The sequence below is a fragment of the Manduca sexta genome, chromosome 21, assembly GCF_014839805.1.
Source record: "Manduca sexta isolate Smith_Timp_Sample1 chromosome 21, JHU_Msex_v1.0, whole genome shotgun sequence".
NCBI classification, from domain to species: Eukaryota; Metazoa; Arthropoda; class Insecta; order Lepidoptera; family Sphingidae; genus Manduca; species Manduca sexta.
The window spans coordinates 8,913,675-8,931,350 of NC_051135.1; the positions used below are offsets into that span (position 1 = coordinate 8,913,675).

A 17,676-nucleotide genomic window follows, 5' to 3' on the forward strand; every position below is an offset into this window, starting at 1 on the left:
CTTTATATTGTTGGATATGCAGTGAAGTAAGCAGGTACATATCATGTTGTTAAATAATTTTATCTGTATTAGTCATACAAATATTGGTTAATTAGTATTCTTTTATATCTACCTACTTTCATGGCCTATCGATCTAATTGAATGAGTAACGGATGTGTTAGGACTAATGATAATGATCCTAAAGCGAGATGATTCTATGATAAACTATATTTCCTGCGAAATTGTTTTTTTGGATGAGTGCTAAATATGTGAATATCTTTACGATGTGGTTGTCATGTTTGCTAAAGATAAAAACCCCGAAATTTAAACCAAGATTTAAAAAAAATCAATTTTTAGTTATTTTTATTCTAGCTAGAAAACAAAAACTTGCTTAGAATGAATTCGGAAATTAAATTTAATACCTCAAGTTTTCCTATTAGTTCCATTCCCAAATAAGATGACTAGTAAAGTTTTTTCAGAAAAAGATCAAACACGATATAAAATGCGATGCTAAAGTTACAACGAGCCGGGACACTCCAAGTTCGCACAAACATCCATACGATCCGTTGCGTCACTGTCTATCCTTTATATTTATTGTCTGCCTCTTTTGCGACACTAAAATAAAATTAATACTACAAAGCACATTCGGTAGGTTGAAATCAAATTTCCGATATCCCAAGGAAATCTCCCATGTAAATCATTTTAAGTTACTTTTTAAGTGTTAAGATTTCAATCTTAACACTTCTAGGGGTTTCAACAACTATGAATAAATAAAACTTATTCTCATACCAGAGTTAGAAGAATAATTTGAAAGTGTGAAAGATTTTTTTAATTTCCTAACTTCGTTCTTACATAAAAGAAAAATCTGATTATCTAATAACAATTCTTAATAAGGCTTAATAGTCGACCTAAATAAAGATAAAAAACTTTGTGCATAACAGAATTGTTACATTTTACAATAACACAAACAGACATATTACAATGTTTCATTTAGTAATGCTACTAAACTACGGAACATTACCTGTTAAACAGTCACATCTGGCTTTGGCATAACTACCAAATTTTTGATGCATAAAGCGATCGTATTACCTCGGTATAAAAGCATAAATGCCTAGTGGTAAAGAATAAAATAACTTTCTACACATTTATAGCTGTTGATACAACTGTTTTTTCCGACACCAATGCGGATGTTTTTATCACTGGTCAAGCCATAACGTGCCTTTTTTACGATATTGGTGTAAACATAATTTCGGGAGCTTGTTGGCTTACGCAACTTGCCTAAATATAAAAGTACTGAATTATTAACCAATTTATAGCGGTTATGAATTGTCCGTATAGAAGTTTATTTGGCCTGTAAATGTACATTAAGTGTTTTTATGAAGGAGCTTATTTAGATAGCCATTGAATTTAATATCGTGAGTAATTTTATGAGCATCTGTTTCTACTAAAAATACTTTAACATATACTTTACTCTAAACAAAATGAACATAAAACAATTTTCCTGAATGTACCTAAAGATATTTTTTATCTACAGAAAAACCAATTTAAAAATATGTCTATAGGTTGAATTACAGTCAAATATTTGAATTTACATAGCAAATAAAACTATTTCCAAAACCTACGAAAACTTTTTTTAAATATGTATAACAAAAAACAGCTATATTTGTTGTCGGGGTACCACTGCAGAGACAAGTTTACTTTATAGAACATTCACGTACTAAAACTCGTATACGAAAGCGCCATCCATTTATTCAGAAAACAACGACTAGTACCGGATTTAGAAGTCAACAAACCTATAACCATTTTGTATAACGGGATGAGATCCACCCTTATGTATAATCCGGGCAATTTAGTTTCACGTGGAAATATGTTATAATTATTAGTACGGGTTTTAAACGGAAGGTATTAAGGCCAATGTTCTCACTGCGGAGGTTGATTAATGTCGGGTAATGGATAAAATAAGGTAGAAAGAAAATCGGGCTTCCCGCGTCCGGGAGATATTCAATTGCGAAATTTTAATATCCACCTAAAAGACAAGCCCGACTGCTTTTTTGGTGTAGTTGTATTGCGACACAGCTATTAGGTCCCGACTTCGAATTCCAAGTCAGGCAGTCATATTAAGATTATCTGCTCGGTATCAGCGTTCGGATTTTATATCCATCTTATCACAACATGGGACGGAAAATTAATGACAAAAGTAGCACCTTGACTGCACCTCTGCGTAACAGACGATATAAGTAACTAAGTCGTTTATCGGATGGCAAGATGGAAAACTAAATAACTATCCAGAAGTTCCGATTTACAAAATACTGCAATGAACTTCTCCACTAGAGATAATGATGTGTTGCTCATAATTACACCAGCTACTATGACATGAAAATGAGTGTAATTGGAAGACTAAACATCTACGTGTAAAGACTTAAAAAAAACTGGCATAGACTCCACATGCTTAACTCAAATTCACGCATCATTAAGACCACCCACATTTCACTCTCTAAAAGATATTTCCCATAAAACTATGATTATAACTCATAGCTGAAAAGGAAATATAAAATTGCAACGTTTACGTTGTATAGATAGGCGTAAAGGCGGACCTATAAAATTGGCGGTAAAACGTATCAACTTCAGTACAGAGGTGACGGGCGCGCGACATGTTACGCCGAAGACCATTGATGCTTTTGAATGGATGTAAAAAGCAGATTTTATGAAATGTGGTCAATTTTGTCATACAAAAGGACTGCTTTTGAAAGCTGTATAGTTCGGTTAATAAGTGCGAAAATAATGCTCAACTATTAGGTGTCTATACAGTGTCTTGATGCTGACAACAGCAACACGATTAATCAAACAGCGGTTTCTTTTTAAACGAGAGAGAATAGTAACACCACTGCACCTGATGGTGAGCAGTTAGAGTTCAGCTAGAGTGTCAAGAGGGATGATTACCCCTCACTAATCAAAACAATAGTGCCGGGCTGTTTGACACCGCATACACGGGATCGCCAAAAGCAACACGCCTACGTGGGCAACTAAGGCAGGTTTTAAACCTTGTACCTTTGTCGTTATCCTACCACCAGCAAATAGTATTGCAAGCTATAGTTTGATAGTTTTGTGTATGGACAATAAATCAAATCGTTTCACTTTTAAAGGCTAGGTTGAACTAGCACTTCTAAATTTTACATCGACCAATCAATGTTAGCAAGTAATCCATTTACAACTCAAACGTACCATTTCAGAGTTTAAATAAAATATATCTACACATTCAATTTCGGCTTACGTTTTAAAATATATTTCTATTTTTAGTACAGTATTAAAAATAAAAAAACATATCCTCTTTGGTTTGGTACCAGCGAATTCATACTGAACGAAGCTGTTTTAGGTTCCTTGCGTAATTTATTTCTAAGAAATAGATATCTTTCAATTATTTTATTTCTCTTATTCGACGAGACCAGATCAAAGAGCGAAAAAAAATATCACATTTATATACTTTTTCCTTTCATGGGATATTGTAGACATCTTTACCAAACGTAAGATATTATAAACCCATGCTACTCAGCCACCTATTCTGTAAATATTCCATATAACCGTTTAAGCAACGTATGGAAGCTCTCAAAAGGAATAAATGTTCCCCGTTTTTGGAACATTTTTCATTTATGCTTCGGTACTATAATTCATAGCGTAATGTAATATAGCTTATAACCTTCCTCGATAAATGGGCTATTCAACATTAAAATATTTTTTCAATAAGAACTAATAGTTCTTGAGATTATCGTGTTCAAACAAAAACAAGTCTTTAGCTTTATATATCAGTATAGATTAAATAGAAATTGATAGCACGATTCCTCCACAAATCTGCAAACTTAACCGGTACAAAATCACGTAACAATAAGTCCATTCAACCCGTAATCGCAGTTGCGGTAACCATAAATAGAAATTATGACCGTTTTTATTAACCCCGAGAATAACTATTTGATTCAAGAGGAAGAATCTTAATGGTAACGATCCGTTTATGGTGGAAGTATTATAGTGCCCCATTTTCCGATTGCGGGTAGTTAAACATAATTGATTTTTGACTTTGGAATTTAAGATGTGGAAATTAGAATTGAAATGTGAAAGAAGGAATTTGGATTGATCTTGTATAGAATTTATCATTATGAAAATTTCGAAATAGCAAGGTTTTAAGATAATGTATTCATAGTGCCAAATGCAATTATTAAGAAGGATTATTAGTCATGAAACCTAACGCCTACAAAGTGGGCTGGGTATTAATTACTAAACTATTAAAGCTAATTATGTACGCAGAACTAGTCCAAAAGAACCTACACAGTGTATTTATAACATAAGATGTGTTTCGTGTGTTATAGAGTAACTAATAAGCTACTTAGCTTATCACTTAATTCAGATTTACAGATAAAAGAGAAATGAAATTGTGTGTAAAGGGCTTTATAAGATAAACAATAGAAGCAATTTCATGAGAAAATATTGCAATAAGCCAAGATGGAGTGTAAATAAATTTTAAGCGTTGTTAAATGGAGGCAGCCCTACATAATCTTGAGGAAGAAAATAAAGCATTACATTTTAAAATTAAAATCTGAATGAATAATTATTTTTGAAACAAAAGACCGATTCATATATTAACGTAAAGATAAAATTATTCAGGACTCTCGTGTACAGGCTACTTTAAATTTTATAAGGGTAACTACGGTTGTCATATTTTCCCAAGTTTCTATTACAAAGATTTTAATCGCAACTGAAAAATAACACAGAATTGTAGGGTTGTGCTTCACGTATCCTTTCAATAAACCCTCTTAACAGATGAGGCTCGTGCTCAACGGCAGTATACAGGGTTGATATTATGATTTATTAGTGTACAATACTTTCAGGAATATATAAATACGACTAAATACGTCGTACTGCCAAGAATAAAAATAATTCGCTACAAAAGCGCAACGACAGTCGTGAGATAAAACCTGTATCAATAGAATGTTCTTGGCATTCAGCGAGCAAACAATGGAACTTGACCGACATCTTGGGAAGCGATTTATTTGAACTAGTCCGAACCCGGGAAGGTAAATATAATATCAAATAACCGTTGCGACTAACAGTTCATTAGTTCGGAATTTTAGGGGTGTGGGATTTTCGACTTTTTTTTATAATAACAAAAAGAATATGTTTGGCTTATCATGATAAGTTTGCTTATGACTTTATACTGTGAGGCAATGTTTTTAACGAAAGCAAAATAGTTGACAAGTTTAATAAAGTTTTAACAATGATACTAATGTTAATGAGTGCAAACCCACACGATGACTCTTTACATCGACACTTCCAAAACTTTGTAATAACAACCCTATTCGTACCACTCAAATATGTGAACAAACAAGAAACTGAAACAATCAGGGTCACACACTACGCCAGAAAAGCATTGGATACTTAAATAGCTCACAATCTCGAAGGGATAAAAACAAAAGAGACACCGTCTATTTTATTTTTGATTTTCGTTAATACCCTATATTAATATTGTTAAATGATATGAATATTGTAGATGTTTAAATAAAGAACATTGTGTTTGTTTAGTACTGCGTTAATTAAAAAGTAAATTGCATTTGAAATCGTGGTACCGCTTAGTTCTAAACGAATTTAAAAGCGTAAAAGAAAATTGAATAAATTCCTGTTGAATGCATTCTACAAAGGCAAACTAACAAAACAAAAACGTTTGCTATTATTACGTTTTGATAGGTAGAAAAGAGGCGAAATACTAACAGACAAAACCTTTTAATGTTCAGAATGTAATATATTAATTTTATACATAACATACATAACATCACGCATTTTATCCCCGAAGGGGTATGCAGAGGCGCAACTAGGGCACCCACTTTTCGCCAAGTATGTTCCGTCCCATGATGTGATAGGGGGCGAGCCTATCGCCATATCGGGCACAAATTCCAGACTCCGGGCTGATACCGAGCAGAAAAACCCAAATATCACTTTGCCCGACCCGGGATTCGAACCCAGGACCTCAGAGCGCTATTGTACCGGACGTGCAATACAACTACGCCACCGAGGCAGTCAGTATTAATTTTATAATACGTAGCTAATTGACAAATGTATGTCAAAAGCAAAATCGTAAAAGTAAAAATAGTTTTACAGTACATGAAACAAGTAACCGTAATGAAAATAACATTAAGTATTCAACGAACAAACTTAATATGCACGCAAGGATTACAACCGAGAAACAACCAAGTCTGAACAATTATTTAGACAATAAAGTCAGGCCTAAAGATAGACAAAGAGGCTACATGGGTGAAAGACATCGTAAACTTGGCGAAGTAAACACTATGCAGTAACAAACCACATATAACTAAGAGACAGCGGAATGTTTGCTATTTAGAGTCTACAAAGGTTTAACTTACAAGATGTAGATATTAGGAGAAAACAATTCACACTAAATGTTTCTTGTGTGTCTAATTTAATCTTCAAGAAAAAAAAAACATTATAATTAACACAGTACAGCTTTATGGAACGTTGTCCTACTCTGCCCGTCACTATGGACTACAATGTCTTAACAAAAAACAAATAAATATAAAAGCATTATACAGAAACAAATACGAAATTTTCGAAATTCGAAATGATAGTGAACAATATCCCGTGGCAAGTGGCGTGACCGTCGCAGCGGATGCTGTTTCCGTTATTTTACGCCTCGATGTGCGACCACTGAGCGTAGAATTTTCGATGCACCTGCGTGCTTAGTCTATGTACTTGTTGATATAAAAGTATGTCTTAAAGTAAAATTATGATGGCTATTAACGGCGGAAATTACATGAATACTCGGTAGATACTAATGCAAGAAATTACGAATTAACAGTGAGAGTAATTTTAGAGAACGACTACAAATACCAAGTCAAAATCGAGATATTTGAATTATTTAAATTTCAGTGCAGACAGTAAAGGACAATGAAAGATAGTTAAATACCAAGATCTTACATTCAATTATACATAAGATTCTACATTAATATAGTCAAATCTGGTCATACAAAATAATAAGCATGATTGCACACTTAAAGCTGCAACTTATCGTGGAACTTCAAAACATTTATTAGTAGAATCTCTGTGGAAACAATTACGTTGTGTGAAACCACCTTAAGGCATATACGCATAAGCAAGCACTGTTAGATTAAACAATCTCAATTCAGTTACGAAGCTAGTTGCACGCTGAATATTCCTTTGTGAACCATCTCAACACATTATAGTTTCATTACAACCAAATAAATAGAATACATCAGATAGCTATTAAGCACTGTGTGCAGTTTGTGTCTCATTGAATTAGCTACTTAAACCAATTAATTTATAGTATCCACTTTTGCATGAGGCAATTTGATAGATTAGAATGATCGATAATTTAAATTATTAATTTTATTAATTTAATACAAGCAACTAGACAAAGTAAAATATAATTTAATTAAAATATTTTCATAATGATTATAAGATAAAATTTCAATTTTGTTATTACTTTAACAGCTATTAATAGAAACTTTAGAAATGCTTAAAATCTTATAATATATATTTTGTTAATTTACAAACACAAATATCGGAGCTATTTACAAGTAATTTTCTTCCTAGCAGAATGTCTTTGAGGAACAAGCTTTCACTTAAATTATTCCTAGACCAGTATGATTTTAGGACCTTCAAGAAGTGTATTACTCTTTCTAAAGGACCGAGAATGCATCAACTATTTATTTACTATTGACGGTATTTATTATTGTTGCAATACGCGAGCGCTGATTATTTATAAGGTGGTCTATATACACTGTTACGAAAATAAAGCAAAAACATACAAAAATAAACACATTTCAATATAACGAAAATGAAGTAACAACAAACATTAATCCAAAAATGCTAAGAATTTTTCCTTCAAACCAGACAATGTAAGGAAATTTAATAAGAAAGATCAGGAAGATTGGTTTTTGCATAACTCCGTATAATAATGGGTTAAAACGCTACATCAGATATTTCAATAGGCGAATAATTATAAGTGACATAGCACATATTTAAGTGAATGGTCCAAGATAAAGAGTCCTTGCTGAAATTCCTTCACTTTTCTTACCTAGCAATTTTAAGTAATCTACATAAAAATCTAACATTTGTCGAAAATAATACCGAGGTTAAAGAAATTATTAACAGGTTTGATAATTTTTTTTTATTGCTTTGAATGTCGAAACGAGCTTGCCGTTCTCCTGGTGGTAAGCTAAGGTACTACCGCCCATAAATAGTAAAAACACAATCCAACACCTTGAATTACAAAGTATTGTTTCGTATTCCACTGCGCTCGCCATTCTGAGACATTAGATGTTAAGTCTCAACATGTCCATTAGTTACACTGGCTACAATGTCTTTCTAACCGGAACACAACAGTGACTACACACTGCTGCTTGGCGGCAGAAATAGACATTGCGGTGATACCTACCCACGCCGACTCTCACATATAAGACCAACCACCAGTAAAATTCTCATCAAATCTCATAATGTTCTTTAAACATTAAGACATAACATTTAACAGATAAAATATTCTTCCAACATGTACATTACCGGATAATAGGGCCTTTTTCATGAACAAGGTATCTAAAAGCTTTTGTATTGAGTTCATTGAGGCGTAAACCTAAGGATGTATTTGACGTGAGAAGATGTGAACAATTTTATATTTCGTGGCCCTTCGAAGACGGCTTGCCGAAAAAGGGTTCTGAACGAGATAAGTAATGTAAGTGCAGGTTAGAAAAGCGGTCGAGTGCGAAGAGGATTATTTCCAATAGACCAAGGGTTTCTGAAACCTTTGGGTAAGTTAAGTGTTCTTTACGATTACGAGTTGAAGTCTCCAGAAATACTTTTAATTGCAAACGATTTTGAAATAAAAGTATCTAGTGGATTTTATCGTGATCGTCTGTTTAATTTTAACTTCCAACGTTTCGAAGACTGCAGCCTTCATGGGCACGGAGCGACTAACAAGTCGTCCGAATAGTTAATGTTATAAAGGAAATTAAATTAATGTTTCTTATTCAAATTAAAAATAAAAACATTATCAATTATTAATACACCCTTATTTATATGACGGCTTGAACGAATTTATTCAAAAGTTGTTTGGCAATATCAGTAATCACAACAACCACTAAAAATCAAATAAACCTTAATGTCTGAATATCGATAGGAACAATAAACAATACAAACGATTAATAAATGTTTGCACAGAATAATGAATTCACATAATTAGATTCGATACAATCAAGCATATCATTTAACGTAATTCTCGATTGGTTCTCATCACTGATTCAGCTCACTGCCAACGCGCGGATCACTGCAAACAAACTGTACCTGACCTGTTTCAAGTTATGTGGATGTATAGAATCAGTGAATAAAATGTAGATGAGGAGAGTCTAAGGGCTGTCACTTCTGAGTAAACCACTAATTGTAATTCAAAATTTTAAAAAATATTCTCAAGTTGTTTGAGATGGTTTCGTACTGGCTCAGTCTGTTCATAATTGTATAATTGTATTATTATTTCTATATTATGTCAATATGTGGATGAAGGTGTGGCTTATATGTTTTTATATACTTTATTTAGATTAGGACTAATTTATTTTTCCTACTAATAAATAAAAATAATGCTACTCGTCATAGATAGATCGATAATGTAATCACATTGTTTAATCAATCGATTAAACATTTGTAATGGATTCACATATCGTTCTTGTTACGTGTAGAAGTGTTGTATAATGTTCGACCTACAGTTAAACATTATCCCCTACAGTCGAGTAGAATGCTATAGATATCATGGTGTGTTATTTTTGCATAAAAGTTCTACCAAAAAAAGTCATTATAACCAAATTATTTAAACATAAATTTCTTTGCCTTGGTGTTTTCCTAATGGTAGTATAATTACCAAGATTTCATGTTCCTCTGTTCTTTGTAGAACAAAACTATTATAATAGGTATTTTATAAATATAAAATTACAAGTTAATGTAAGAAAGTGAGATGGAATTTAATATTGATAGCTGATATTACTTAGATGTCTCACGTGTCTTATATTTCACTGACCACAGGTTTTCTCCAACCATTGATTTTCTTATAGCAACAATGTTGATATGACATCACCAACAGCATTTGTCGTTACAACGTTTTGGCACATATTCTATAGTTCGTAATTGTTTCAAAAATGTTGTTGTTTTTGGAGATGACCAGTATTGCAAATGCACTCTTAGGAAGTACCATGTGAATAAGGGAGGATACTTCAGTGGCAAAATATGTAGTGAATATAATCCCTTTTGACTTATTACCAAAACTTGATATAAGCATTATACATTATACATGAACAGTAACTAAAACAGTATTTTTCCTTTTGAAATTATTCAGCTTTTTGATATTTATTTCTACGTAGTATGATGGAAAATTATGCTAGCTTGTATCTCTTTAAGACACAGCATCTTTATTCTTTATGTTTTCTAAAAGACTAGTCTTTAACGAAACTTTTTCATTTCCAGAAGCATAACATAAAATTGTTCAAACACGTGAAAGGATCCAACGAAAGCGTGCTTAAGTTAAAAGTTTTCCTTCCCTTGACAATATTTTAATATAGTAGAGATATTTCACATTTGAAAATCTAGCGCATATTTTATATTAACACAATTTTACCAGGAATAGAATTTTCATATCCCATTTCGATGAAATTACATTTAACTCTTAAAATAAAAATGTTAGTTTAAAACCAACTGGATAAAAGTTTTTCTATGAAAAGCTTGAGGCGCAACATGTGATGCTCATTATTATTTGATTGCAGTCTTCGATATACATGTACTACGTACTAGATCTGGCGTTCCGAACACTCACTGTGTTCACTTGAAGTGTACTGCAATCCGGTATTGGCTGCCATTTTACTTATGCACTATTTAAAGCGCTTTAACACTATATGATTAAAAAGTTTGGTTAGACGACGATTGATGTTTTAGCGCTGCAGCGAACTATAGTTCTAACTTCAGATTATGAAAAAGTAGTTTATATGGACGTTCACGTCTATAGAATATACGTCAATGATTGCAGACTTTCCAATTCACGAGGTTAACAGATGATGCAGAATTTGACGCGCGGCAACTAATATTATATGTAAATGCGAAAGTTTGTGATGATAGATGTATGTATGTTTGTTCGTCTTTCACGAGAAAACTACTGGACGCATTTAGATGAAACTTCACAGTAATATTGGTTATCCATCAAAATAACACATAGCCCATAATTTATAATGATTTTGTGTAATTTTAAAAAAATATATCCCAGAAAATTCCTTCATGCGGGCGAAGCCGCGAGCAAACGCTTTCCGCTACTCTACATGTAGTGCTACATGTTAGGCAACAAGTTCCGAGTCGATTGACATTTCACGGTGGCGACATAATAACTATACGCTTTTAACTAGAATGGTTTCGTTAAACCTGGAACTCGGTTATTGATTCTAAATATTTCATTTTCTTAACTTCGATAAATCTCTTTCCCAATAAAATAAAATGCTTTATTCATCGCGTAGGCGAACATAGTTGCACCTATGATAAGTCAAGGTACATGAGAATATTTACTTATTACTTAATTAATGAACTAGGATGTGTACTCTCTAATAGGTTTGAGTCTTAAATGCCTGACGCAATTTAAGCAACAGTGATTGACCATTTCGCTCCATTCACTTCGTGAATAGACTAATGTCGTTCTAGATTCGAGGTTTTATAGCATTAAAAATATGCAGGCATTAATCGATCGAAAATGCATAAATCAATGCATTGTTTCTTTCGTGGTGCTCTAATGTTATTTTCCTATTTAACTTTCTATTTAAACAATGTTATCAACTCGAAGTGATTAGTTTTATGTCTTTTATGTATACACGCTTATGAAAATAAACGATTTCTTTATTTTTATGAAATTTGTTATATAAATGATTTTGCAACTTCCTTCGTAGCTACAATGGATGACAGTAATCAAATCAAAATATAATTTTGCCTTCGTTACTCTGAAAAGGGTCAGGTATCTAAATATATGAACATAACAAACAAATCTGCCTCTTTAGTATTAGTGTAGAATCGATTTACACATGTTACATAAATTAATGTTTGATGCAATTCGTCTAAACATGTTTAAAATTGACGGCGGCAGCATGTTTGTAATGTATTTTGTATTTGAAAATTCCGTTAGCGACTACGTCAATACATTTACAAATATCAAAATATAAACACGATATGTTTATATGAGTAGTGAATTTACATACACATTTTGAATTTACAGAATATAGATATCACGAATCAGCATTAATTGAATTTATTACAAGAAATGTCATCCCCGCGCAAAAAAATCGTGCAGTTGGTAGACAATTATTGAATTTTGATACATACAAATGCTCTCAGTGAATTCTCATTTTGATGCAGATAATATACTAGATTTGAAAGCGTTTAATAGCATTTCATGTTTCCGCTCGGATAAGCTTTTTAGTATTGTATTTTAATGAGGCGATATTAACCAAATTAGCCAAACTAGATCATTAGGTTCTGTATCAATTAGTAACTGATGCGTAAAATATCCATATGGTGTATATATGAAAATACATACAGTACCAATTAAGTATCATTGTTACATATTATTAAGGTAAAATATTTCGTATGGATCTGGTACTTTAACAACTATAGTTGCCATAAATTTTATTGACAAATTCTAACATATTAGACAATACCATAAATAAAGGCTTATAGTATACATAGTTTTTGCCTGCATCTCTGCCCGCATGAAAAAGTTTTTCCGGCATATATTTTTACCCTGCACAGAAAGTAGCCTATCCTAGGAGTAATATAGCTTCCTATTAGTGAAAAAAAAATCAAAATCGGTTTAGTATTTCCTGAGTTTAGCGCGTTCAAACAAAAAAACCCTCTTCATATATTATTGTATAAATATTTAACGGCTAATTAAGTTAATTTTAACATGAATAAAATATATATAATTGACAAAATTAATTCTACTTTGCCGCAATGTTGAAATTAAACAGTTTGCACGTCGTTAAATTTAATTATAATTGACGAATTTTACAGTTATCAATTCAGTTATGTTTTAATAGCTTCAATAATATTTAACTACAAATGACGTGTTGTAATGTTTGTATAAAATTAAAACAGTTACTTACGTATTGAAATAAATGTATTTACGGATTGTATCGCGGTTATTTATATATTATTTTCTCCCGACGTTTCAAAGATTGCAGTCTTCATGGTCACGGGGCGGACTGAGGTGTTGGTCATCCGCAAGTCAGTTGCAATATCATTTAGTTACAGTTACTTACGTATTTATTTTCAGTCATGGACGTTTATACCTGAAATAAAATATTTTGTTAGTAGATAAATATATATTAAAAAGTACTGTAAATCTAGAATTGTTTACAATGAACAGATAAAATTTAATTCTAAAACATAATGCAATAGGAACAGCAGATGTAATAGGTGACTGAATACTTCATACTACTGAAGATAGAAAGTTCTCTTCGACACACTGTAGCTGTGAATATCTACTTTAAACTGGCAATAGGAACAGCAGATATAATAGTTAGCCGAATACTTCATACTACTGAAGATAGAAATTAATCTTCGACACATTGAGGTTGTGAATAACTACTTTAAACTGGCAATAGGAACAGCAGATATAATAGTTAGCCGAATACTTCATACTACTGAAGATAGAAATTTATCTTCGACACATTGAGGTTGTGAATAACTACTTTAAACTGAGCATTTATAAAGAACAACTCCAGGTTTATAGCACACGGTGGCGAAGCATTTGAAGCTGATTCCTAACGGATTCCCATTTAGTTTTATTTACGTTTGTCTTAGATTTTATTTTCTCTTAAATCGGCCGTATTATGTTAACAAAGGCAAATTCTTCCTCGGGTTACCTTTTCAAAAATTTCACACTTCGCCACTGATGCCCCAAGGTAAATTTGTTTCAACGTAACCGAACAAAGGGTTTATATACGCATATCAAATTTTCTTGACTGCTCCGGTAGGCTCCAAAACGAACTCAATTCTCTAATAGTGAAAAAGACACTCGGATAATCATTTCCTTACATCTAAGCAAACATCAACAACCTTAAAAGGTTCAGACATCAAACGGCCTTTAACGTATAAAAAATATCGCCCCTTAATCTGCGTAGTGAAGATAAAATCGGGACCGTTTCTCCCGCTTTTTCACTATGCCTTCACTTAAAAAGGGATGATAGCACGAGAGGCGTCTGACATTGGGTCAATTTAGCCACTACATATTGACAGATTGCCGTTTGTGTTATTTTTATCGAATATTTTCGTAAAATACTGAGTGGGAAAGTGGTCTTATGATTTCTTATGTTTACACGAATGTTAGATAATTAAAACTATTTTACGGTGGACTGAGGTCCGTGACCATGAAGGCATCTTCGAAACGTCGGGAGAAAATTATAATATAAAAAACCGCGACAAAATCCGTAACATCATTGATGTATATTCTATAAACACGAACGTCCATATGAACTATTTGTTCAAAATCAGAACTAAAATGGCAACCAAAACGTCACTGTTATAACCTATTTATTGAACAACAAATAATTTTACGAATTTGACTAATATTTTCCATTTAAATCTAGGTTTACACTTAGAGTCGTGTTTTTATATTATGAGCGCCACTCCGTACACAACCACAAACTGTCAATATTGACCATACCAAAGTCAATTTGAATGGATTTCAGTTCAATTCAGTTGGACACAATGAACGCCAAATCTAGTATGTAGTACATATATATCGATGCATAAAATAGTTTTATTTTAATGGGAAAGTAGTCTTTAGTAGTTTAAAAAAAATATAGTAAAATATGTTCCAATTATTTCTTATTCAAAGTACCTAAAGTCAGAAATATATCAGAATTAAATGTCATTGAAGAAAAAATAAGGCCATAAAATCCGCAATGAAACTAAGATACGTAATATAGCCTCATAAATTACCTCTTGCAAAGGAAGCTTTGTCCAAAACATGGCCGTGTTATGGTTTGCACGATTCCCGTTCCTTGCGGAAGATAAACAAGGATTAAATATAACGGATCTACGTGACGGAATAACTGTGGTAATTCTGTAAATAATGTTTTTGTTAAGTTCTTATGAAAGTTAAGTTCACAGTTATATTAAATTAATAGAATTGGGTGTAAGATTAAATTAAAAAAACATATTACTAAAGAAAACTAAAGAAAATTCCTACTTTAGGTCCAATTTGCAATATAATTTTCATTAAAATCAACTTGAACGTAGATTGTTAACAAATTGTTATTAAATAGCGATTATTTAAATACCCTGCACGCACCATCAACATTACAAACTACTTCTAACTCTTTATCTTTCCTATCAAAAAGCCTCTATATTTACAAATAGAAACCGCCCAAAAAATTACATTCAGCGCGTTTTCGCACATAAAAAATGAAAGATTAAGCCATAAAGTTGTTCAGTCAGGAATCTGGTTTGTTTGGGATCCTATGCGATATGCGTGTTTATGTTACCACGAGCAAAAATAAAGGCCGTAATAAAAATAAGGCATTCATATCTCCAAGTTTTACGAATGCTTCTGAATTTTTGATATTTTGCTTTTTTGTTGAATAATGTATTATTGAAATCAGGTACCAAATTATGTTAATAATGTTAATGCTCTAAGCTTGTGTGAATGTTTAATTACTTCAAAGTAACGATTAATACGAATCCGCTAAAACTATAAATTTGAAATTACTATAATGTAGTTATGTATATGTGTGCTATGTATAAACATTTTTACAAACTTTCGCATATTATTACTTCTTATTTACAAAAGAAAATTCGTCAGAAAAATCTGGCACATAAAATGCCTAAAACATTTCACACCCACATACTGCGATATAATTCCGCTTATATGACTTCAAAAAATGGGAAGGATTCCCAAGAAAAATTCATAATGAAACCTCGAAAATAGACCAGCAATTTCTGGAATTAAACACTGATCATTTCAGCGTCGAAGCGTTACTAACGTAAACTAATTAACGTATAGCGTATAGATCAAGGTGACTTCCACATTCGATAATTACGAAGGAAGTACATAATTTTCTCATTAATTCGCGTGCCAATGTTAATTTAACGCGAACCTTGAGTTGATCAACAAGTTTAACAAGTGTATGGTGTTTCCGCTGTTTTGTATGTATACTAGAGTACACACACCCCTTTTATCAACTCAACGGGATAAACAGAGGAGCAAATAGTGAATCCACTTTTCGCAGTGCGCATTCGTCCTATGAAGTGATAGAGGGCGAGCCTATCGCCATATCGAGCACAATCACTTTGTACGATCCGGGATTCGAACCCAAGACCTCAGCGCTGCAGTTGGACCGCGCAAACAATACAACTACGATACCGATATAGTACCCAGTCAATGCAATATAAATTACATTAGTAATATCCATTCATCTTGTACCTAGTACTTTTGCCCTATTGGTATCAGAAAAGGGTTCTAAAACTCCTATTTGATTTATGGAACGTGGAATTTTTTGGTTGATCGTAATAACTAAGGCAAATCTATTATGAAACTAGCTTCAAAAGAGTTTTACCCATATCACCCTGCCCCGGAGCAATTCCGAACAATACTTATCAGCCTTCTTCGTAATCATATCTGATTCAAATAGGGTAAACGTAACTATATTTTTAAGAAAAGGTATATATTTGGATATCTGAAAGAAGGGATCTAATGAATCTAAAATAAGATGTATCATTTAAATAAAAAGAATACTAAAATAGACCGCATTTTTCGTTAGAGATAGTTCTTTATTAACCGTACATGATGGTTTTAATTCAGCAAACTCATTAAAACTTAAGTTCATTAATTATCCCACATATAAACATGATATGTTTGAACTAAAAATCATTTCTTAATTATCTGTAAGCGTATTAGTTACATTAGGTTTAATTAACTTTATGTTGAAGTAATACATTCTATATCGGGTTACACGGTTCCCTTAATTTCTAAATCCGGGACGAGGTATCTAAAGATTTGGGATTTCCAGACCTCAGATATACTCAAGATGGTATTGAAATACTACGTATACATTAAGTATATGGATAAGATTTTTTTAATAGAAACGTAAAATTGATACGAAAACTATTACTTGTTAATAAGAGGAATGATATTAAATTATCATAAAAACTAAGAGGAATGAAGTAATAACTCATTGATATAGTATAACAAACAGAAATGTTGATTATAATTTTTTTATGACACTTCATGCCTCTACCTCGGCTATTGACATAATTATGCCGGCCTGTTAGAACCGGATATACACAGGCTGATTGCGGAACGCGACACACTCATATAGTCCGCTATGGCGGGGTTTAACACCTTGTGTACGGTATTCGCTACCCAGGCAGATCTAAAATATATCCTACCACCGGAAAAAAATCTAAATATCTATATAAATATTTTATAAATGTTATTTAACTATCTAAAACTAAGACTAAAGTTCATTATTAATAAGCAGCATTCAAAGAGAAACAATTCCGTTCTACAACAAAAACCGATTTAAAGAAAAATCCAAGCTGTTTAAATAAATCTTTGAAATCGTAAAAGGTATGCCAAACGGTACCTATTAATTCCACTTCATAATGGGA

The 17,676-nt window shown here is 32.4% G+C and overlaps 1 protein-coding gene across 2 annotated transcripts in view; it reads right to left on the reverse strand.

Moving 5' to 3' along the window:
• Positions 1-17,676, reverse strand: part of LOC115450478 (angiotensin-converting enzyme-like) — a 219,965-nt gene that overhangs the window by 94,582 nt on the left and 107,707 nt on the right. Inside the window, exon 2 of one of the 2 annotated variants that reach the window (XM_037441097.1) lies at positions 13,323-13,352. The exons of the other annotated variant lie outside the window; for it this stretch is intronic. The gene's annotated coding sequence lies outside the window, so the exon portion shown is untranslated. The remainder of the gene's footprint in view (positions 1-13,322; positions 13,353-17,676) is intronic. 2 annotated transcript variants of the gene reach the window in all.